We start from the raw sequence: 6,629 nt of genomic DNA, 5'->3' as shown, positions 1-6,629 counted from the left end.
ACTTAGTTTATTTACATTTTTTATAAGGGGATAACGAGCTTGAGTAGAAACAACAAGTTAGCAAACACACACACTCGAGAACTCTCTGCAACTTACTGGCGAACATACACATTTTTGCACACTAGTGATCCTTGTAACAAGCTTGTTATCATCCTGATTTGTAACATTTACTTGTTTAATATAGTTGGTGATCGGTAGTTTCCATCACCCGAGGTTTTTTGTGTCGGAGATCATATATTGATCAAGGGCTTTTTCCTCGTATAAATCCTTGTGTCTCTTGTTCATTTCATTTACAAATTGTTCATACATTTGCCATTTAATTCAAGCATCACACCTCACAAAATAAGATTTGGTTGCATTATCCTAGTCTGATTTTTGACCAAAACAATGTTTCACAATTTTATAAGGGTAAAATGGTCGGATAGTCCCTGTTGTTTTATAAAATAACACCTATAGTCCTCAACTTTTGGAAATTATACTAGTGCTCCCTGTGGTTTGACAGTTTGTTACTCAGATAGTCCCTAAAGAGGATGTCCATTAGTTTTCTCCGTTAACTCCATATAAAATGACATAGATTTACATAGATTTAACGAAGAAAACTAACGGACATCCACTCCAGGGACTATCCGAGTAACAAACTGTCAAAGCACAAGGAGCACCAATGTAATTTCCAAAAGTTGAGGACTATATGTGTTATTTTGAAAAAAACCACGGGGACTATCCGTGCATTTTACTCATTTTATAATGTACAATGTTTCAATAGAGTTAATTGCCAAAATCGTCTCTAAAGTTTGGGCATGTTTACCACTAGAGATATCCGGTTGCCAGAACTTAACGTTTCTAGACTTACATTCTAATTCGATAATCGGAATCTTACCGGCGAGTCTAGATAAGAATGTATCTCTCTGGCTTTTTGACATCTCAGAGAATGAAATCGAAGGTCCATTGAGTCCTACACTCGGATCACTTGCTTCGTTAAACAAACTTGTGCTTCGTAAGAACTGATTTTCCGGTTCGATTCCGTTGGAAATCGGATCGTGTATGAATTTACAATTAATCGGTCTCAGCAGCAACAGTTTCATCAGTGAGAGAGTTTAGTTGATGGTTTGTTTTGAAGGTTGTAGAGAGAGAAGCAGAGGGTAATGGTTTTAGGTTTAAAAAGAAATTACATTTTAGGCCCTGTACTTGTGAAATTTCAAAAAAAAAAAAACCCTCATGGTTGTTTCTAACCCAGTTAGGCATTTGGATGAAAATTTCAAAAAGTTACAAACATAGGGGGCTATTTGGTACCAAAAAAACTCATTTTGAACGAAAATGACAAATATGCCCAAACCTCATAGCCGATTTTGGCAATTAACTCGTTTCAATAAGTTTGCTATCTTTATAATTGTTATTTTAGTTCCCTCCCAAATCCCAAACACATCGCTCAAAATTTTTGGCATTCCCTCTCATTCTCAGATTCATTCAGATCCCCAATTGTACATCCATCTCCCCGGTCACCAACCCAGTCGGAATTCTATTTCTCAATCTTGATCGATGTCTCCTCCACTTGATTCCTATCCCTCATCCTCCAATTGGACAATCATCTTCTCCAATTGATTCCCACCATTGCAGCACTGATGAATCACGGCTGAGTGACCGAAAAACCACCACTGCACCACCATACCACATTACCTACCATCGCCGTTCGAAACCTCGACGTTTGACTTTTTATCGTTTTATTTCTCAGGCAAGTATGTATATTTTTTTCTTGCATCGACCTGCTTCAATCATATATAGGTTTTTGATAAAAGTATTCAGTTTGGTTATAAATTTTGGGGCAAATGTGTTTTTTAGGGCCTATATTGTGTTGGGAGGTTTTCAAATGGTTTTGACAAAAGAAACGCTCCTATTACAACTTCAGGTAAATCACTCATCATTTGAATTCATTTTAATTTATTTAAAAGGTCTTTCGATTAAATCCATTTAATAGCCATTTGATTGTCTCGAGGATGAATCTTTTAAATTGCTAAACAAGTTATTTGTTTATTTTTTGTGTGAGTGTCTTGAGCCCTTATACATCTGTAATTAAAAATTTGAGTTTTTGCAGTGTTACATTACTGTATATGGGGGGAAGCAGAATTCACTAAAAAATGAAGGGCATTAGACTGCGGGGTGTTGGGGGCTTGGGTTGACATGTGGCGGAGGTGGGCTCCACATAGTGTGGCTTGGATGGGCGTGGCTTTTTTTGGCTAACCGTATTAAAATTTTCACATAATTAACCAGCCAATCACAGCCAGCCCCCTCAACCCAACCAGCGCCCCACGTCAGGCACAATACCAAGTTACCAACGCTAGAGGGGCAACGCCGAAAGCCAAGCTCTTAGGGGATGGTGTGCAAGGCTTGGGTGGGTTTCCCACGCCCAAACTCAAGCCCCACACCCAGCAGTCTTATCCATACTTTGGAGATAAATTAATAATGGAGAAGTTATTGAAGTTACAAATCTTAATCAATGTACGAAGGCATATGACTTTAAATATTTTTTGAAGTGAATTCTTCCAATTAGATAATGTATTTACACAAACTAATATACATATGTTCTATACATAGTTTGGTAAGAATTGTGTACACAAGTGAATCATTATGTTGGAAATTAGTAAGACCAATGATGTCTTACTATATATGTATATATTGTGTAATTAGTCAACATTTTTTTACTTCTAAGTTTTGGTGATTTTTTTTATTGTGTGATTTTTTGTTGATTTACAGGAATGGAGATGGTTATCCTGTAAATGGTAAATGTTCCTGGTATGTATCAATCAAATAACATCTGTTGTTTGTACTCATTTCCGGGCATCAGCTTAGCTTATTTGTTTTGACATTCACCTCTTGTTTTATGTAAATACTTTATTTCATTAAAATGTATGTAAAAGTTAGGTGAATTTAACCAGGATTCGGAGCAAACGGCTTTGGTTAGGCTGACAACGCCAAAGTCATATCAAATGACGGCCAACAAGTTACCTTTCTAAAGTCAGATGGTTAGTTCTCTTGTATTCTACTATCTTAACTGTTTATTTCTTTCCTTGGATTTTTGTTTACAAACATTATACTAAATCAAATACAGTTCATTATTAAAATAATTACTATTTGCAAACATATGTGCATAAGATGGGTAGACATGCATATAAAAATGATAAGTTGTCTTTTACAGATCACTGCTGAAGTTCCTTGATACTCTTGATACTCGACTTACAGCCACACCGTGCTGGCTAGAACCCACCTTAGTGAAGTTGATGTGGTTGGTTATTTTTTCTCACTGGTCTGCCTTTTTTCATTCTTATTCTGTTTTGAAACTCATTATAGTTAGCATGAAGATAATATTGTATTTATGATCATTAATCCAGGTTTTTGTAGATGTGAGTGCTAGAAACCTCGGTATGGTTTAGGTTGAACTAACCAAAAACTAAAGAGGTCTGTCTAATCGAGCTTGTTTTGGAGCCTTTGAGAGATGAACACTACTATGAGGTCAGTTAGACATATTAGTAGTTTTTAATAATTTATTAGTTTCTTTGTCCTATGGAAAAGCGCATAATTAAATTTGTTATTTTAATAAGTTTATTTCTTTGTAAAGAGGACTATACACAAATAAATAACTTTAGGCCTATATTTAGTTTGGACTGAGAGTGTCTCATTCATCTATTAACAAAAATATGATATCTCAAAATTGTTGAGTTTATGAAATAATAAAAATGTGAACATAATTTCCTAGACAATTTCTCTACTATTAATATTTGCTATTGAAAGTTGTTTATTCATGTACTTGGTCAGCGGGAAAATAACCCTTCATACTCAATTTTTTTATTTTCCCTCTATTCACTCCCAAATACGTTTAATCTGAGATTAGCGACAATAATCCCTTCAAAATTTTCGTTTCCCCCTGTCAGTCTTAAACCGCATAACCAATTTACCCTTTGTGAGTCTGTGGTTCAATCATCACAAGGGTTCAATTGTCGGTGATATGCGGTTCAGTAATGAGAAGTTGTTCGGGTTCAATCATCGATTAAGAGTGGCTCGATAGTCTGTGGTTCATTCTCCAGGTTTGTTATTTTTCTTCAACCTCTAGATTTGATGTTTGATTCTGATATACAACTGCCTGTGATTCTGAGTTTCTGATCTACAATAGCATTAATCTTTGAATTTCATTGTATATGCATTATTTGCTTATTCTACTAAACTTTCTGCTTATATCTTTGTTCTTGAAATTGACTAGATTTTTATGCTTACATTAGCATCGTGATTCGCCTTTTACTTGGCCAAAAGTTGGACCTCCAAATTGAATGCTTACATTGTCTCTTGGTTGCCCCCACCAACAGAATCCATCTCACCTGAAGGCTACATGCCAATGGATCTATATAATTTGCAGTTTTGCACTCAAAGTACTTGTATATATATTTTTAAAACAATTTATAATTTGATAAATTAATATTTGACATGTGCTTATCCGGTATGGAAATATTGATGAATTGAAATCCCTTGTAAAGAAATTCCATCAAGTTGGTATAAGGGTGTTAGGGGATGCTATCATAAATCATCGATGTGCGCATTATCAGAATCAAAATGGTATTTGGAACATTTTTGGTGGTTTGTTAAACTGGGATGATAGCGTAGTTGTTGGGGACGATCCCTATTTCCAGGTGTTGATTTTAGAAAGCTTTCATTTTTTAAGATGATGGTGTTGCAAAATATTCTTGAAGTTTCTTTTTTTTTCATTGTAGGGCCGGGGAAATAAAAATAGTGGAGATGATTTCCATGCTGCCCCAAATATTGATCATTCACAAGAGTTCATCAGAGAAGATATTTGGTAATGTTTATGCTGGCTCAAGTTAGTCATATTACCTTATTCGTACTTGTTTTGTTTTATGCATTTATTTTTTTTTTTTGAAGGAAAGAGAATGGGTATGATGGATGGAGGTTAGACTGTGTACACGGATCGTGGAATATGTTTTATGAACCCGTCTGCAATTTCGCGGGCTGATTAACGCAAACCCAAACACATCGAGGATGCAAGTAGAGAGGTTGCAGATCGATTGTATAAAAGAAAGGGCAATGACATCATACTATTGCCCTACAAATCTACATTCCCTGGTTTGATTTTCCTTTTAAATAAATATTCATAAAGACCTATTATCTTAATTTATTTTGATTGAATTTTGGATTTTGGATTTTGAAGAAACCATTGGGTGTTGGCACTACTAAACCTGAAAACAACTACTTGCTATTATCTTGATTCCTTACGGCCTAGAAGTGTCGATGAGCCAGTTGAGGCAAATTATTGACACGTAAGTAATACAAATTATCATAATGGATGATAAAAGAGTTGGAATATAGTTTGATATAATTTTGATTTTTTATAGGGCAATGGCCGTCTATGCTTCAGAAAGTGGTGTCAACATAAGGGTTAAACTCGTATGGGTTAACACTAGGGTAAGCACTTAATCTCTTATGTAAATTGTGGTTGTAATGATATTGTAAATATTGACACTCTTTAGTTTGAACTTAAATCACAATGGTTTCACATTTCTTGATATTTTTAATTGTGGTAGTGTCCACGTCAGCCAGGAGGTACTGAATGCGGCTACTATGTGATGAAGTTAATGAAGGAGATAGCTTACGAAGGATTTGAAATACTCGACAATGATAATATAAGTTTAGGCATATTTTAGTCTGTATATTAGAGAAATATGTACTTATATATCCAAACAAATGCTTAAATTCATATATTATGATTAAAAGCTGATTTTTAAGATTTATTTTATTTAATTGTTGTCTCAGGTTGGGAAAGGAGTAGAGGAATACTCGGCTGCGGATATGGATGGCATTCGTGTAGATTGGTCGACTTATGCGGTTAACTCTATTTTTAAGTTATAAATCGTATTTTAGGTGTTGATAATGTATTGATAAACAATTCTTTTTTTGTTAACCTTAAAATATTTGTAGTATACTTGACAAATGATTATGTAATGGATTGTTTTGGTATATATATATATATATGTGTGTATTTGTTTTATGAAAAAGATTTATTGTTTTTGTTATTATACATGTATCCATGGCAAATTAGTAATTTTATAAAAAATAATACAATTAAAAGCATGACACGCGTAAATGAATGTCATAAAATGAGTGTCATGAATGTGTGTCATTAAAATGTGTCATAAAATGAGTGTCATGAATGTCTGTCATGAATGTGTGTCATTAATGCATGTCATTAAATGTGTGTTATGAATGCGTGTCATTAAATGTGTGTCATTAAATGCGTGTCATTAAATGCGTGTCATTAAATGTGTGTCATAAAAACATGACACACAAATGCATGTCATGTTAATTTTATGACTCCTCAATCAACGACTCGCATTTGCGTGTCATAAACACCCTTTTATGACACGCAATGCATGTCAAGAAAGGTGTTTTTTCTAGTAGTGGATATTAGTAGCTTCTTGATCTTTCGATTATTTTGCTCGGTATTGCTTATATTCATTGTTGAAGATGACAGTTGTACTTGTGTGTGTGATTGAGGAGGAGTTGGATCGATCGCTACGAGCATGTAGTATCGAAAAGTGGAGGTTGATTTCAGCAGAGTTCGTCGAGATCCA

General features: G+C 34.6%; 1 long non-coding RNA gene across 8 annotated transcripts; it reads left to right on the top strand.

The window, feature by feature from the left end:
- Positions 1-1,407: 1,407 nt before the first annotated feature.
- LOC110904024 lies at positions 1,408-6,021 on the top strand. 8 transcript variants are annotated; one of them, XR_004883820.1, is made up of 12 exons: positions 1,408-1,733; positions 1,837-1,903; positions 2,749-2,787; positions 2,931-3,017; positions 3,191-3,277; positions 3,384-3,504; positions 3,924-4,076; positions 4,755-4,840; positions 4,924-5,124; positions 5,210-5,318; positions 5,394-5,463; positions 5,583-6,021. It is a non-coding gene; the product is annotated as an uncharacterized LOC110904024 (long non-coding RNA). The 8 variants fall into 8 exon arrangements; XR_004883816.1 differs by having other exon boundaries at positions 4,250-4,840; XR_004883817.1 differs by having other exon boundaries at positions 3,924-4,673.
- The last annotated feature ends 608 nt before the right edge of the window (positions 6,022-6,629 follow it).

This window comes from Helianthus annuus, chromosome 16, assembly GCF_002127325.2.
Source record: "Helianthus annuus cultivar XRQ/B chromosome 16, HanXRQr2.0-SUNRISE, whole genome shotgun sequence".
In the NCBI taxonomy this organism is placed as follows: Eukaryota; Viridiplantae; Streptophyta; class Magnoliopsida; order Asterales; family Asteraceae; genus Helianthus; species Helianthus annuus.
The sequence above is the reverse complement of the archived record's forward strand: the minus strand, read 5'-3'. Positions and strand labels throughout refer to the sequence as shown.